At 40.5% G+C, this 18614-nt stretch overlaps 1 protein-coding gene across 2 annotated transcripts in view; it reads left to right on the top strand.

Moving 5' to 3' along the window:
- The window catches only part of MGLL (monoglyceride lipase), a 1112320-nt gene that overhangs the window by 961415 nt on the left and 132291 nt on the right, over positions 1 to 18614 (top strand). The window lies entirely within an intron of this gene.

The following is an 18614-nucleotide window of genomic DNA, read 5'->3' as shown; positions in this document are numbered from 1 at the left end:
GAGAGTTGAGTGCTTGTATCAGTTTAAGGCTTCCTGGTGCTTTGCAGCAGGTATTAGAGCAAGTGTTAGCCACAGGGATGCTTAAAGGTTAGATGAAAGAAACAAATTGTTTATCCTAAACACTGCAGTGTGCACTAGAGAAGTTAGATGTGAAAGTAGGTAACTTAAGTTTTACCTGTCTAAAAATTTAAGTTTTAGTGGGAAGTCACTATTTTTAAAACAGTACGATAGATTGAAAGGGGTGGTCAATTTTGTATTCTGGTACTATGGAATACATTAGGATGCCAATAAATTTAAATAGTTGAGGGGGAGTGATTTCACAAAATGATAATTTTGTGCTTACTTACACAAGCCAGTGAAAGCAGAGAGGAAATGAGATATATGGTCAAATTAACATAAGAGGCAGGCAGCTAGAAAGACAGTGGTATTTAAGAACAGAATAGTAACAGGGTGGGTGGGTGGAAAAACATTTCTGCCTGACTCAAGAGACAGAGCTGTGGTCTCTTTTGAAGTTTTAATATGCAGTTAAAAGCAGATTGCAAGTAAAACACAAGGTAAAGAAAACAAATCACAGTATGTGTCAGTTCACTCCCAAATGTCTTGTATTGTAGTGGCAGTAACATTGTGTGTGATTGTCTTTGGCTTAGGTATCTATTTTAGCCTGAAACTTGGCTTTAGTTGAGTCTATTAACTTCATGAGTTGTTTTATTTCAGTGACAAGTGCTCTAACATTCTAGAAATTACCATTCTTACTTTTTGCCAAAATTCTTTCCTTTTATTATAAAGCCTGTTGATATTATGGTTCTACCATGTGGGTTTGTTTCTTGGGTATGCCATGCACTTGTTTCTTGCAGCTGTATATATGCAGTTGTTTACACACTAGTATAGCGTGGTGCTGTACAATTCTGCATATTTAGCAGAGTTAACTTGGTTTTGTGGGGAATTTAAGCTTGCCAAAGTATCATGTAGGAGTAGGTAGTTTGTCTTTATCAAATTTATAGGTGGAAGGGATCTCTGGTTTCGATTTTATTATTAAGGAGACTGCTTTATGTTCAGACCTAACAAGTGTTGAAGATACACAAGGGATGGTGCAAGATGCTCCTGCATTAGTAAGGACAAAATCTAAGATATTATTCCCCCTAGTGGGTACACTGACTAATTATTCCAGGGCATTTGTATTGACAAAGTCCAGGAATCTCTGTACTTGTGCACTAGTGGTGGTGTAGGCTTCCTAGTCCATGATTGGCTAGTATAAATCACCTAGGAAAATGGTATTGCATTTAATACTGAGTGATTCTAGTTAGTATAGATAGGCATTAAATAAGGTGGTGGTCTTATATAGATACCAAAACGGAAATTCTACATAAGGGCAAAGAATCTAGAAGGCTGATTAGTACAAAATGCTATACTGCATTATGATTGCCAGTTAGCAGATTTGTGCATGTAGATTCTTTAAAAAGTTGGTGAAAGCTACAGTCTGCCAATGTGGAATAGGAAAGACAGCTGTGTTTAGGGCTTTCAATGAAGGTTGAATTTTTCACACACCAAACACCAACATACATGTGAGTTTACCAAGTAATGATATGAGTTTGTCACTCACTGCATGTTGTGTGGTAGGAGGGGGCTGGTATAGTACTCAATCTCTTAGTTTGAGAGCATTGCCTGTGAGGGAAAGAGCAAAACACAGTTTTCATTGCACTGGTAGTACACAGACATGTGGGATCAGTCAAACTTACAAACTGAAGAAATTTGAACTCTGAAACTATTTTTAGCAGCCCTGGACAACCTTCTTCCTAGAAATGAGTAGAACATTAATGACACTTGTCAATTACACTTGAAAAGACTAATTGAACACAATACAGCCCTGCACTACTTGCTTTGTCTGCATTGATATGCATGGCCAAAAACACATTACATGTTCATCCTTTACAGTTAACTACTCCCAGATGAGACTCATATTTTTTTCAGCATCTTTTTCTCAAATTATTTGGAACCATCACTTTATCTACTTAAAAAAAAGAGTGTTTTAATCAGCTTTCTTTAATGAGCCTGCTTTATAGCTTCCCTCTTATGTAAATGAAGGTAAGGCTGAATATTCATGGGAATGACAGAAAATGTCTAATCTTTATGGTTGCTTCTGTTAGCATTTTCATTTCTGGATCTTCAGTACATCACCGAAACTCTTCAGGATACTTTTTTTCTGTCATGGAAATTTCCATCATGTCTGTATTCATCCAAAATGTTGATGTCTCTTGGTCATACAAGATGCAGTGTACAGACCAAGACTGTAATGACTGTTGACTGTAAATGAATCTACATTTTATGTCTATAGATTGTGTTTAATAAGACTCTTTGGATTTCTTTAGATCTGTGATCACAAATGATAAAAAATAATTTGTGAAGTAATCCAATAGTTGTTACAGTTCCATGGACCCTTACAAATATTTTAGTAGTCAAAATTTGTCAAAAATGTCTTCTGGTGATGATTTCATGTTATGCTTTGTCAAATGTTATAATGCCTCTTCTGATAAAGTCCTAACAGATTTCCTGAAGGTGCAAATATTTAGTACTAATATAATAAGTGGCAAAATTATAATTCTCAGCATAAATACAGTCCCCCCCAAATTTGTTCCTTATCACAACTTCAGGACTTGCAACAACGAGCCCCCATGAGCAAGGATGTAGGTAAGCATACTCACAGTACTGAAATGTGTACAGTTTTTCTGAGCAGCTTGTGCTAATGTCAACACTAATAAAGCACAAACTGTTTAGAACTGAGTAAATGAATATTCACAGTATAGCAGTTCACAATCAATCATTGTGCCAAAGGAATACATCTCAATAACTAGCTTTGTATGGCAGTTAATTGTAACAGTTGAAAAGAAAGTACATCTTTCCATGTATCTTGGGGAAGCATTTTGAGGGGTGAGTACATTTCTACACTGACAAGTGGGTACTGGAAGCAGTAACATTAGACCTGAGTACAAAATGTAAATCTATGGCTACACCCCTGCCCATGAGTAAAAACTTATTCTTCAATCCCAACTCCAAAACTGTGAATTCTGAACTTTCTTTAACAAAACTGTTTAGTCCAGCTGTATGGTGTATAGGGCTAAAGTTTTGACTATGATCCAAACAACCTGAGTTCACATAATGACTTAGCCTCTGGTAAGGGAGGAATATTGTAAGTCATCAGTGCTGCTTTCTTGTTTCTGTTTCAGATGTCTGTCTTGTTTGGATTCTGCTACTTTTATCCTGTCATTGTTCCACAGTGAAACAAAAAGTATTGCAGTTATTTCTACATCCATTTAAGTGGGTTGGCACTCTCTCCTTAATGGAGGCTTATATTGGGCTTCTCTTAATTGTGCAGCAGTCAGAACACATGTGCATGCATGTGTACATGACAGTGGTAGTTAAAAACTGGTTGGAAGACCAAATCATTTAGTGATCAGGAGACTTTACTTAACTTTGCCCATACTGATAAAAAGATCCAAAATGCTTGTGTAAATTATAAATTTTTTTCAGCATTCCTAATAGTTTATATTGACAAGAAGTCTGTTTGTTATTAATGCAGTGCTACCATCTGTAAATTCAGAGATAAGCACTAAGCTAGCTGCCATTTTAAGCCTAGACAATTTCCCTTTCAGATGTGAGACTCAGACCCTGTGCTTTTTGTATGTGAGATAAGTATCTTAACCATGATGCCAATCCCCAACCTCTAATAGGTAATTGCTAGGCTAATGCCCCAAGGGACATTTTTCATCCTAACCATGCTTCCCAAAGAAGATACTCAAGCCCTGTACTTTGTGTCTGTAAGGTAAACACCTTAACCATTATGCCAACCCCCAACAACTATCCTCTTTTTAAAATTGTCTTACCCGAAGTACAGTCAGCTTTAGGACTACATATCTAGTGCAGTTTTCACTTTCAATAAATTGTCTGAATCTTAAAAGATTTGAAAATAAGAATCAGATCATTTGTCTGCTTCCTTTACTTGTGAAACAATAGTTAAGTTGTCTTAATGCCTGCTCATAGGACAACATGAATGTCATTTTCTATTTTTTTTTTGGACTTATGCTGAATATATTTTATTAAAATGCAGTTTCTAAAAAGGCAAAGTAAACCATACCTGTGATAAATATTCTAACTAGGGCCTAAAGGGGAAACTGTATAGCTGAATCATAATTGTTTATTCTGTCAGTGTTATTGCTCTCAGCACCAGGACCAGCTATTGCATTTGGTGCACTTGGACTGACTGTCCTGGTAGAAATGTCATCATTATTTACACATTTCCAAAATCCTTTTTACTCTAACTTCGGTTAAATCTTTATTCTATATTTTATGTGTTCAAAGTCCTATTTATTTCCAGGTGCAATATTTTGTAAGTGGATAGGTTAAGTATATATCTGATGTTGTCAATCTTCACTTAATCCTTAACTGTGTGACTCAGTGCTGAATCTTGGAACTGACTCTGCCATTACTCCAACTTGCGCCTTCCAAAACCTGTTGAGCTTAGGTCTGCCCAGAATGCTCCTCTCAAGATTACCTCAGATCTCATTTGCTGCTTCAAGTGCCAGACGCGTTCCTCTCCTGTCATCTCTCGAGTTGCAATTTCTTCAATTTTAGTCTTACTTAGCATTTTTCATATGTTTCTTCTTGTATCTATTTCTTTAGTTCCTTTGTAGTTACCCAGCTACTCTTCTTTACTTAACTGCTGTGTGTCCTTTTTCTGCTGCGCCATCGTTGGTAGTCTCTTCCAATCTGGTAATCCTCTGTACCCTTGCTGGTACTTTCCCCTTTCCTTTTCCTTTCCATTTCCTTTACCATTATGGTAACTCCTTGATACCATTGTTGATATGCCTATTAAAAAAAAAAAAAAAAAAAAAAAACACCTGTCTGTTTTCTCTTTTTACTTTATTGTGTGTTTGTGTGTGTGTTTCATTGACATGGCTGAAAAATCTAAAGGCAATTCTGGCTTCAACAGGTGCCAGAAGTGCAACCACAAACTACCAAATTCTGATGGTCATGACTTGTGCGTGTACTGCTTGGGCCTGGTGCATCTTCAGGAAGACTGTTCCATCTGTTATTGATTTAGCCACAAGGCCTTTGAGAGAGAAAGAATAAGTTGATTCTCAAAGGCTTAATAAAATCTAGCTTTGATGAGGCTGTATCTCGACTTCTAAAATGGATATCAGTTCCCCTTTCTCTTCCTCTTTCTCTAGGCATGAGAGATCAAAAATGAGAAGCTGCTTCACTTTCCTTGGAGCTGCTAGTTAAACAGTGAAGTCTTCTGTGGTTTCCACAGCGTCCATGGAACCGTTGAAAGAGAAACTGTCTTCACCGGTGCCATCGCTGCAACTGACAACACTGACAACTGCTGCACCCATTTCTTCCTCAGCTCAGACCACTTCACCCTCCTCTATTCCACCAGTCTTGGAACCGAAGGAGTTTTCTTTCAAGGACTTACCTTGAACTAGATACTCCCAAGACTTGATCCCTTTGTGGACTGACCACCAAGTCTCTTTTTGTATAGACCTCAGTCCCCATCAGACTACTAGGTCCACTCCACCAAGTGTGTCATAGAATCCGATGTTTTGAGGCTGGTGGACCAGCTCCTGGCAGTGAAGGGATTAGCTGCTTCTTCAGCTCCTAGCATTCTGGCTCTGGAACCTTACATATTTCTCACCCGACCATTGTTCCTCCTGTGACTCCTTCTGAGCCTTCGGAGTTCCCACTTCTGACACTCCCAGTGTCTACTGTATCTGTTCTGGTGAAAGCTTTATCTCCAATGTCAATAATTACCTTAAGGTCTTCAGTTCTGCTAGAACCAGAGACCTCTTGGGGATGAGGCTTCATTGTCAATTCTGGGGAGTGTGGTTCGAAGCCAATTTTATTGGAGCCATTCACACTTCTTGGGGCTTCAGCACACATAAGCTGGGGGTGGTTCCCTTGGTGTAGGATGGGACCACAGTTTGGAAGGAGTCTATTTTGATTCCAAGCTCCCATTCCTCTGTGGAGGGACCTGCTTTCCAGGCCATGGAGATGGCCTTGTCCACTGGGGACTCACAGTTGATTCCTCTTTTGTCAGAACAAGCCCCTGGTCCTTCCCCTCACCCAGAGTTACATCCAGCCTCTGACTTGGGGCGGTGGGCACAGGAACCTCGAGATTCAGCTGTGCTGATTATGTCCTCTTCAGACACCCCCACAGCCAGTCCCACTGAGCAAGTACCCTGGAAGAGAAAGTGCAAGAGGAAGCACTTGGACTCCCCTGAAGAATCTTTCACAGAAGATACTGACTTTGATGAAGGGAAAGGTTCCCCAAGGTCACCCCCAGAGGACGTCATCTCTGGTGATATTTTTGAGATCCTTAAACAGAGTGGTGGCTGGACTTCCCAACAACCTTCTTCAGAGGAATCAGTATACCTAGGGGCTTTCCGTGCTTGACTATGTACTGCTTGGATTTTTCCACCTGCTGATGATCTCATTAAACTGATTGCTCAGCGGGCTTGGAAGATTCCCAACTCCATCGAGCCAATCCCTAAGAGACCAGACCATATATTATCAGCTCCCACAGATCACCAGTGTTGGGCTAAAGGTGTGCCACTGGATGCCATGGTGGTTGCAGCAGCCACCAAAAAAGGAACTTGCTGATGAAAGTACTACTAGCCATCCTTCTAACAAGAAGTCTAGGATGATGGATAGATTCAGGAAGCGCATATATGCTTCATCGACCTTTGCACTTCAGTCCTTAAATTTCATAGCACATTTCACCAGGCTTCAAAGAGATCTGATAAAGGTGCTATCAGATACTTTGATAGGAACCATAGCTGAGGGTTCAAGCTAAAGTAGCCTCCCAGCTGATGACCCTTTATTCAATTTGTAATTTGTCCATGAGGCTCATCGTACACACAGCTGAAGAGATGGCCAGGGCAGCGAGTTCTGGCGTATCTATGAGACAACATGCCTGGATGTCCTTGTGTGACTTTGCAGAGCCATTTAAGTCTTCTTTCTTCAATGCTCCCTTTGACTGAACATTCCTTTTTCGACCAAAACTTAAAGACACCCTTGCTAGATGTGAGAAAGATGGAAAGACACTTTCTGCTGTGGGCATACACTTTTCCACTCCCCAACAGCCCTACTCAAGGAACCAAAGGAGTGGAAGGCTATGGTTCAAAAAGTCCCAAGGGCTTTTCCAAGATTCTCATGACAATGACTCCTTTCGAGACAGAGCGGGGAGTTATAATGGAAGATGCCACACCAGAGGCAGAGGTGGCCCGCAAAATCAGGGTTCCGGGTATTCTTTCCCTGGAAATTCCTATCAGCACTCCTGAATTGAGGCCCTATTGTCATCCTCTGGAGGCAGTCAGCTGACAACTCTCCCTGCACCTACTTGCCTGGCAAACCATAACAGTGGACAATTGGGTGCAGAGGATCATAATCAGAGGTTATCATATTCCCTTCTCCAACCAACCCAAGAAACCCAAGAGAATCCCGGATGATCCACCCAATCATAGGGATGTGGCAGTAATAAAAATTCAAAAACTGCTCAACAAAAGAGCCACCCAAACAGCCCCACAAGACCAGATAGGATCCAGAGTTTACTCAAGATTCATTTTAGTGCTAAAGTAGAAGGGGGACAGGAGACCAATTTTGGATCTCAGTGCTTTGAACAAGTCAGTTCAAAATACCACATTTAAGATGGTCATGGCTCAGTCTCTTCTCCCATTTTTAGGGAAAGACGACTGGATATGATCAGTAGATCTTCAGGATGTGTATTATGTGATTAGTAGACCTTCAAGATGCAAATTATCACATAAAAATAGACAAACGCTCCAGAAGATTTCTGCGCTTCTGGCTTGGAGCCAGTCATTACAAGTTCAAAGCCATGCCCTTTGGTATCACCACAGCCCCCAGCATGTTCACAAAGTGCATGGCAGTGGTTGCAGCTCACTTCAGACTGCAAAGATTCCGGGTGTTCCCATACTTAGACAACTGGCTCATTACCACAGCCTCCAGGCATCTACTGCTACAAGCAATATTGTCCTTCAAACTTGTTCCTCACTAGGGATTACTGTGAACTACAAAGAATCCCATCTAGAACCAACACAGCATTTAGAGTTCATAGGAACAGTGTCGAACACAAGCACCTGCATCATGTCTCTTCTTCAATAAAGACTTCAAAGAATAAAATCTCAATTCAGCTAGATTATTCACAGCAGAACAGTGACTGCAAGATCAGTACTTCAAGGATTTTGGGCCTCCATTACCTTAGTTCTCCTTGCCAGGTTTCATATGTGAATCCTTCAATGGCTGCTGGCATCACAATGGTCATTAATGATGCAACCAATGTCACGTCATATTTGAATCACCAATTTATGCAAAAAGGACCTGAGTTTGTGGCTCTATTCCAATGACATCCTACTGGGATTCCCCTTTGTCCCTCCATAACCCCAAGGCATAGTGACCACAGATGCATCCTGGATAGAGTGGGGGAGCATTATCTGGAAAAGACAGTCCAAGGCACTTGGTCCCAGTTGGAGGCAAATTTGCACATCAGTGTTCTAGAGATGAGGGCAGTGCTCCTAGCTTTGCAAGCATTCCAAGAAACTCTCTCCTCAAGAATGATTGCAATGCAAATAGACAACATGTCAGTAGTTTAGTACATCAACAAACAAGGGGGAACCAGATCTTACCCTCTTTCTCATGAGACTCTCAGGGTTTGGCAATGGGCAATCTCAACCAACTGCTTTCTAGTTGCAATACATATTCCAGGGAGTTCCAACGTGATTGTGAACAAATTGAACAGGAGTATCCTAATGCCTCACGAGTGGTCTCTCAATCTTTTGGTGGCAGAAAGGATATTCCGCCAATGAGGCCAGCCTTGCTGCGATCTCATTGCAGCTCCTCTGAACAACAAATGCAGCAGCTACTTCCGCCTGATCCCCCCTCTGGGGGAGTCACTGAGAGATGCTCTTCTCCACGATTGGCCCCCAGTCTTCTGTATGCTTTTCCCCCCAATTCCACTCATATCCCAGTTTCTAAAGAAAGACAACAGGTCAAAAAACAAGATAATTCTCATTGCTCCTTTCTGGCCTCGACAGATATGGTTTCCCTTTTTGTGGCCTCACCTTATTCAAGAACCATGTACTCTGGACCCAGCTACAGATCTGTTCTCACATCCAGAGGGACTTTTTGGTTGCTATTACTTCTGATAGGAGAATATCTGAGTTACAGGCCTTATCTTGCAAGCCTCCTTACCTAATCTTTTATAAGGACAGGGCATCTTTGTGAACAAATCTGTCCTTTTTAACAAAAGTAGTATCTGAGACTATCAGTCAGACTATACACCTTCCTGTATTTTTTCCCAAATTTTCAAACAAAGGTAGACTCAGAGTCACTTCACTACCCCTTGTCCCAGGTTTTCTCTCCATCCAGCTTCATCACTCTACAAGAAGTGAAACAACCCACTACCTAAAGAACTTGCACAGCTGAAGTTCACTTGCAGTTGCAAGAGTTCACAAAGGAAAAATACACTGAGTTAAATCTATGTAAGACAAATTCATATACTCAGACTAATAATTTAATTTGTAAGTCATGCACTAGTGTGTTCTGTTTGTAGTGTTGAATCTGCTGGGAGGATATCCCAACCCTCACAGGCCTTTTACTGCTATAGGTGAAGTTACATAAACACTTCAGCATATTTTACTCTTATCAGTGTAATAGATCCCTGGAAAAGACATTGAAAAGCCCAGAATTATAAAATTAGATGCTGTGACTGAGGTCAAGTTTTTAGAGTTCAGTCACCTTGTCTTTGTATTCAGGAACATTCTACCTCACTGATTGTTTATGGTGGTAAACCATCTGCGAGGCCATCTGCAGGGTTTCTTCCTGCTCCCTTCACTTCATTCACAACGCTCCCCTTCCCTTCCCCCCACATCCCACCTTCCCCCAGCACCGCTACTCATATCCCAAGCAAACCACTCCCCCTCATTCCTCTGATCCAGCTGTATACAACTCTACCTTGTTCACACCCACATAAGTCTTTGCATCTTTCTATATTTTACCATCACAATACTATCACCACCTCAAACTGTCTTACATTAATTCAAGGCTTACTACCTTCTTTTCTATTATACACATAACCTGACATTGGGCCATAATTGTACTTCTGACCAGTCACATTTCCCCCACCCCTCCTTATCACAAACCACAGGGCAAAACACCTAACCACATTGTCAAAGCCCACCCTGAAGTCAAAACATTTCCAACCTTTGCTTCAGCTGCACACATATCACAAGATAACAAAATCTCTGTTTATACCTGATATTACATTCTAACACATAAATACCACTTTTACTATTGTTAAACCCACTTTCACAGTTGACATGCTCCTCCTAACCTGCTAAGCTTCTTTGCTCCTAATTCCCAACCTCACTACACCTATATCCTCGTTTACCCCCACACATCAATACACGTCAACAACCTCCTCCATCCCCTGACATACTAGCCCTTACAGAAACATGGCTACACCCTAATGTAAAAGACTGAGAAATAATGCCTCCAAACTTTGCAATAACCAGAAGAGATAGAGCTAAAAAAGGGGGGGGGTAGCACTTCTGTATCCCTCTACACTCAACATCACACCCTACACCAGTAATATACCCATCTTTTCCAATGCTGAGGTACTAATCTCTGTTTTGAACCAAAAATATATCAAAAAGAATTTGCATAATAGTAATGTATATCCCACCAGGTAACAATATACCAGTGTTGGAAAATATTTTATCCTGGACATCCCAAACAATAAGCCTTGAAACAATAATCTTAGGCAATGTAAATATAAATTGGTAAACTATAGCTTCTGACTACCCCACAAATAGTATAAATCTGTATGTTTTTTTCTCAGCGTATCAATGTTCCAACAAGATACAAAAAAGATCTTAACTGCCAATCCACCTTAGACTGGATTCTAGTATCCCACCCTGCCAATTACTCCTCTTCTGGTACACTGTCTAACTCCCTGAGCGATCATCTACCAGTTTATTCCCTTAGAACAAACTCCCAACAACTAACAGTACAGACTATAAAATCAGTTAGGAACTCAAATAATTTTTGTCAGCATAAATTCAACAATCTCCTACAGGAAATAGACTGGACACGCCTTAAACAGCTACCCCTTAATGATGTTGTACTATACTTTAGTAACACCTTCCTTCACATACGTAATACCCCATTCGTATGAAAAGAATCAAAAAGAACTCAGCACCATGGCTCTCAAAGGAATGTAAACACCTGATGAAGCAAAGGGACCTAGCCTGGTCAACCTGGAAACAAAAGAAAATGAACAAAATCATGTTAATTTCAAAACACTACGTAACAAAGTGACAAAACTAATCAACAGAGATATGAAGTCATATTATTCCCAGCTTCAACTCCAACAAAAAATCAACCCCAGTAAATTTTGGCACTCCATGTCTTCTCTACTTAACCCTGGAAGAAATGGTACCCCCCTCCCCATCACAAGTAGCCGAAAACTTTAACAAGCACTTCAGAAAATCAGTTTCGGACCTATTAACTAGTGCCCCTAATGCTTCAACCTATTCAGACACCAACCCCAGGCCATCAGCTACTTCTAACCCTGTCATAACTAACCCTGCTACCCAACAAAATGTCATACAAACCCCCATTCTCATTTCAGCCCATACCCACTGACACCATTAAGAAACTGCTACAAAATCTAAAACTCTGCTCTACCTCAGCTGATAATCTCCCCCCACACTACCTCAAACTGGCTGCTAACTCAAGCACCTACCCAATCAGTATCCTTATAAATAGGTCTTTATCCGAATCAGAAGTACCTAGCATGTGGAAACAATCTCACATAACTCCCATCCACAAAGGAGGCAACTCTTTTGATCCATCCAATTTCCATCCTGTATCCATCTTGTCACCCATATCCAAAATTCTCAGGAGAGGTATCCATCAGCAGGTGATGCAATATCTATTGCAAAACAACCTTTTAATCAAAACCCAACATGGCTTCCAACCTAGCCACAGCACAGATACAGCCTTTTTATCTTTTACAGACACCACAAACAAGGCCAGAGATGCAGGATGCTGTACAGCTTCAGTATTCCTTGATCTGTCCAAGGCCTTTGACACAATGTCTCACCCTTTACTTTTGAACACACTGTCTAACCTAGGCTTCTCACATAACACAACAAAATGGTTTCAGAGCTACCTCAAGGATCATAAACAAGCAGTGAAATGGTCCAATGTACTCTCACCCTTCCACAACCCTACAGGAGTCCCCCAAGGCTCCATCCTAGGACCCCTACTCTTTAACATTTTCTCAAACAACCTTTACACTGCCTCTCACCCTGGTACCCTCATTCAGTGCGCTGATCATTCCACCATAATCTACACTGCTCAATCACTATCAGAACTACTTTCAAAAACTCAACAGTCCTTTATTGCAGTCGAATCCTGGCTAAGAAATGCCCTACTCTTTCTTAATCCAAAGAAGGCAAAACTATTACTCTTTCATCCCAAAAACAACTCCCCTGTCACTGCTCATTTCAACATCCTTACATATGACAACACTGTTATAGAAATAGTGCAGGAAACCAAACTTCTAGGTGTTATCATTGACAATAAACTTTCATTTGACCCCCGTATACAGCAAAATATAAAGAAAACTCATCAAAAAATGGGACTCATAGAAATAAACATTTCTTACTGCAGCAAACAAAATTACCCTTGCAAAAGCATTTTTACTTCCCTCTCTCCCTTCTTTATGGTGCCTCTATCTTAACTAACTTACAAAATTCTATCCTAAGCAAGTTTGAACAGTGCTACAACAAAGTTGCAGTTTGCCACAAACTCTAAATATCATACACACCATTGTAAACCACTCCTAGAATTAAACTGGCTTGAACTCCCCAACCAACTTGCCTTTATTCAGCTATCCACCTTTCACAACCTTATTTTCAAGCCTACTGCCTGCCCTGCACACCTTACACACCAAATCGATCCCAACGATCAGAAGACACAAAATCTCTTAGCTATCTCAAAACCCACAATAACACCTGGTCACTCTCTGTATTCATACTCTGTCTCTATACTTTGGAATTCACTACCTTTAGCTACCAGGTCTATGCCTGGCCTAACCCATTTCAAAGCCTCCTTAAAAAATCATCTCAAAAGTACATGGCTGTGCTCCTGCATAAAGCCTGCCTAATGCTCAGGTCTTCCTCTTTGTGTCATATTTCAATCCCTCACAGACTGCAAGATCCTAAGGCTCTTCTAACTCCTTCTCTGCTTCTATACCATATCCATAAGCTACTGTTCAGGCTTTATTGCTTCTATTTTTCTTGACTCTCTCTCACTATCTAGCTGCATCACTAAATTTCTGGCTGCTGTTTTCCTAACTGAAACTAACATTCTATTTTGCATGTACTGTTACAGTCAGTGTCACACATTGCACTACCTAAGTACTACTTTTTTGGGCACTGTCTACATCATGTATGGTGAGAGTGACTATTATTGTCTGTAATATTTTACGTGTATAGAATTGTCTAGATGTGTGGTAATATATTGCAACATCTTGTAGCAGTTTGTTCTTTCAACTTATTTTTTGTATAGTGTTTCTAATGTAATTTTTATTGTATTGGATTATACTGTATTTGTATTGTACTGTATGTGGAGCTTTTCTCCCTGGGCATCAACTGAAAATGGGTTCTGTAGACCCAGTCAGACCATCCCGGTAAACAAATGTAAAATAAATAAATAAATAAATAAAATTGTTTGCTTTTGTTAGAGGTTCACAGACAATTTCATTTTTACTTGCACAGAACAAAGGAATTCAGAAAATCTATCAGCCGTTTCTTTCATTCTCTTCTGCTACACTCAGCAAACCAGTTTCTAAGGTTACTCTAGCTAGATGGCTCAAGGACTGCATAACCTTTATTTGTAACTGCCAGGACCTGTAAAGGCACATTCTACCAGAGCAATAGTTTTTTTCCGCAGTCTTCCATGCTAGATCTTCTATTGATGATATATGTGCAGCGGCTACTTGGGCATCCCCGCATACCTTTATTACTCATTACAAGCTGGATCTGGTCTCTAGGAGATGGACATCTTTTTGTTCGATGGTGCTCGGGAATATTCTTCCATGAGACCTCACAAGATTTTGTTAGCTGGGGACTCATATTCAAGGATTAAGTGAAGATTGACAACATCAGATAAAGAAGTTATGTCGTACCATAACATTCCATCTGTGTTGTTGATCTTCACTTATCCTTGACATTCCTATCCTCCTTCCCCCTATCTTTCTGGCTACTTGGTGGAATGGCTGTATCCCAACTGATTGGATTATTCCTTTATAAATGCAGATATAGTCTCTAATCTATTTCCTGTCTATCATTTGTAAACTCGATCTGAGGTCATCTTGAGAGGAGCCTTTTGGGTAGAGCTAAGCTCGAGAGGTTTTGGAAGGTGCGAGCTGGAGTAACGGCCGAGTCAGTTCCGAGATTCGGAACTGAGCACCACAGTCAAGGATAAGTGAGAATCAACAACACAGATGGAACATTATGGTAAGACATAACTTCTTTGTTTCTTTTATTGGTGCAGCAGTAGCATTGTCGCCTCACAGCAAGAGGTTCTCTGGTTCGATTCTCAGTTGGAGTGCCCTCTGTGCGGAGTCTGTATGTCCTCCCTGCATTCATGTGAGTTTTCTCCATGTACTCTGGTTTCCTCCCACATTACAAAGACATGCATCTGGAGCATTTCTCCCTTGACCTTTCTTCAAAATTGGCTTTGTTCTAAGTCGGACTTTCCCAGTAAAGAAATGTTAAATAAATTTCCTATTTTATATATATGGATATATTTTGTGTTTTATATGTATTGTTGATTTATTTAATTGTGTACATGCTTGAGTATATAGGTGTTTTGTAGATATGCCTATTACTTTAAGACTAATTATCTTTTTAGGTTTTTGCACCTTTTTTAAGATATAAGGGAAATATTGCTTTATGTGTGTTTATGGTCTGATGAAGCCCTGTTGGGTGAAAGCGCTTACCTCTGCTTATTTATTTGCGGTTCCTGAATAAATTGTTTTAACGTGAGCTGAATGATTATTGTCTCCTACAGCCGTGTATTGCTCTGGTACCTGTTGTTTTTGATCGTAACTGAGACTTAGTTTTAATGTAAAGAAAGCATTCCTTTTTACTAGATTTCAGTGCTTATCTTGCATTCAGGCTTGCTGGAAACTGTAGGGGAGTACCAGTATTTGTCATGGACCAAATCATCTCTAAACAAATTATTAATCCATCCATCCATCCATAACCTATTTTCCCATTTTTGCACATGGGGTCAGGGTGTCACTTCAGCAGTGGCAATCATCCCAAGCCAAGGTTTACATCACCAGATGGCTAGCCCTGTTGCAGTAGCTCATTGGTACCACTCATTCACACACTCTCACCTATGGCCAATTTAGAGTGTCCAATCCACCTATTGCATGTCTTTGGAAAGTGGGAGGAAACTGGAGCACCCAGAGGAAACCCATGCAACCGCGAGGAGGACGTGTAGACTCCACACAGAAGGCACCCCAGCCAAGAATCGAACTGGAGAACCTCTTGTTGTGAGGCAACCACACTAACTGCTGCACCACCATGGTCATCTTTCTTTACAAATAAAACAGAGTAATACTCTCACTTTTTTAAAGAATTAATGAACTTCAAATTACTCTTTATCAAAATAAATTATCACTTCATAGAATGCTATAGCTCACCTTCTTGTTGCTGGAGAATCATATGAAAGATATGTAAATGTGCTTGTTTATCTACCCATAAATAAAAATACTTTTGTGATGGGTGCTTTCAACTATTCATTAATTAACTAGAGCACTGGTGTCACAAAGGTTGGGTATGCTAGCCCACTATGGGTCAAAGTCTTCTTAACATCACTTTCACTATTATCACACATAATTTACTACTTACATAATATATCTGTGATCCAGTCTGATCAGAAATGAATAATGTCCTACTTAATGGCATCTAAATCCACCACAACAAACATCTCTGAAGTCAAGGATTTTAGACAGAAAAAAATATTAAAACTATATGATAAGCTGTCAAAATTCAACCACAAGATTTGCAGCCCACATTTAGCCACAATTGTAACTTATGCCAATAAATGTTACTCCCATCTAAGAAACAGTATAAACCAAGCAGTCACAGTCAGAACCAAATATATTGTGAATTGTAAAAAGAATACAGTTGTGGAATGACAGCATTAATAAGCTCTGTAAGAGAAGAAAATATAGATCTGATGTTGTCAGTTTTTATTCATTCCTCAACAAGTGGGTTTGGATCTGACCCTCAAATCCAACTTGACTGCTTTTTACAGTTTGTGAATACTGGAAACTCTTGAGCTCTTCCCTTACCCATAATGTTTTAGTCCCCTACCACACCTCAGATCTTGTTTGTCGCCTTTGTGTACGGATGTGGTCTCTGTTAGCTGTTGAGCTTTAGTGTGGTATTTGTGAGTGAAATAGGTTTTACACATTTTCTTACTTTATCTAGAAATTTTATATATTCTTCCCTTATCCTTTATACACGTATCAGTGTATTCTTACTTTAGCATTGTTGGTAAACTTTGTCTTGCTTATACCCTTGTGGTAATCTCTTTTATTACCATTGCTGATAATCCTCTTTTCACTTTCTTCTTTTCATTCCTTCAGGTTTTTAAGACATGTAAAGATTGCACCCATAAATACCTCTATCTGACACACATGATTCCTGTGTGTACTGCTTAGACCCAACTCATTTAAAAGAGTAGTGCATTTAATCCACAGCCATTAATGGATTGCAGAAACTTAACTTATTCTAAAAGGATTATTGCTGACTTTATTTCAAAGACATTATCTGGAGCTCAACCTTCAAAAAAGTTAGGTAAGAAAGTGCCCAGATATTGTACATTGGGCCCTCCAGGATCCTTCACTCCTGGCTCTGATCCTACTGTTGAACCTTCTCACAAGGTGTCTAAGTGGTGGGATCTGAGTTTGTTGGATCTGAAGGCTAAATCTTGAGATCTGACAATGTCTGATAACAGATCCGCATAATCATATCCAACACACATGGTGCCAAAGACGTTTCCTAGAATCTGTTATGCATCATCTCTACACCCTGTTCCTTCCCATCTGCCATCACTCCTCCTTGAGAGACACCACCATTCTAGGACCCCTTCAGTGGCCTCTTCTTCTTGGTCTTCTAGGAGTCTGACAGAAGCAGATGTGGACAGAATGATGAGGAAATTTTGCTCATCACAAATTCAGATGAGAGTTCTCCCGGTTCCTACCCCGAGTCCATAGACCTTTTACCTGTACTACTCCACATGTTTTGGCTCCTTCCCGATCGACCTTCAGCTTTGGAGCTACTGGATCTGAGACTCCTGGAACTGACTGTATCTTTCGCTCCAATACCTAGTCTGAATGGACTAACTCCAAGCAAGCCAGAACCAGATGACTGTCGGAACCTTAACACCATTGCCGGATCTGAGGTGTTAGAGTTGACTCCGAAGTTGTTGGAACCATCTCTGGCCCTTAGAGCCTTGGCTTTGGACATCTTGGCCCCGATGTTTGCCTTGGGTGGGCTGCCTTCGGTTTAGAGGGAACCACCAGTCCAGAAGTTTATCTTCTCAGTATTGTCAACCTCCTTCTCCCTGGGGCATTCTACCTTTGAGGTAGTGGAGAGTTTTCTCTACCTCTAGATAAGGGACGATTACACACACACCCCCCCCCTTGGATCCATCTTCCCATTTTCATATATCTTTGTGCCTTGAACCTCAACCCTCTACTCCACAGGGACAGACAGCCAAAAGTCTCCAGACTACTCAGCAGGGTATACTCATATCTTCTGATACTTCTCTGGAACATCCCACCAAAGAAATTCCTAGGAAGAGAAAGTGGAAGAGGAGACACTTAGACTCTCCTCAAGAGTCAGTCTCTGAAGATACCAATTTTGATGAGGGGGAAGGGTCCCCAAGATCACCACCTGATGATGTCTGCTTTGGAGACATATTGGAGATCCTCAAGCAAAGGGGTAATTGGTCTACTGATAACCCTTCCCAAGAGGAATGGGTATTCCTGGAATCCTTTGGGTCTGCCCCATCTCCCTTCTGGGTGACTCCACTTGCTGGTGAGCTCATTGATTTGATCTCTAGGTTGGCATAAAAGGAACCTGATGCTGTTGAGCTGGTCCCCAAGAGACCAGACAGGATCCTGGCACCACCAAAAGAAAGAGAATTATGGAGCAAAGCAGTACCAATAGATGCCGTGGTTGTAGTGGTGGCCACAAAGAAGAAAGTCATGGAACAGAGGTCATCTGTCCATTCCCCCTAACAGGGAGTCCAGGGCATTGGACAGAGCAGAGATTTCCCTGATTATGGTTGCATTAGAGGTTATTTTAAGTTCTTGGAGGAAATAAATGTGTTCTATTCTGTCAAGTAGAAGCTGTATGCATTGTCTCCAATTTTATAATCAATTTTCTTTTATGTTAGAAGAATTTAAAGACACTAATGTCATATCAGAAGAGTTTAAGTGCCATTAAATATAT

This window comes from Protopterus annectens, chromosome 7.part1 (assembly GCF_019279795.1).
Source record: "Protopterus annectens isolate FY-2018-M chromosome 7.part1, PAN1.0, whole genome shotgun sequence".
NCBI classification, from domain to species: domain Eukaryota; kingdom Metazoa; phylum Chordata; order Ceratodontiformes; family Protopteridae; genus Protopterus; species Protopterus annectens.
Note: the sequence above shows the minus strand (reverse complement) of the source record. Positions and strands in the feature narration are given on the sequence as shown.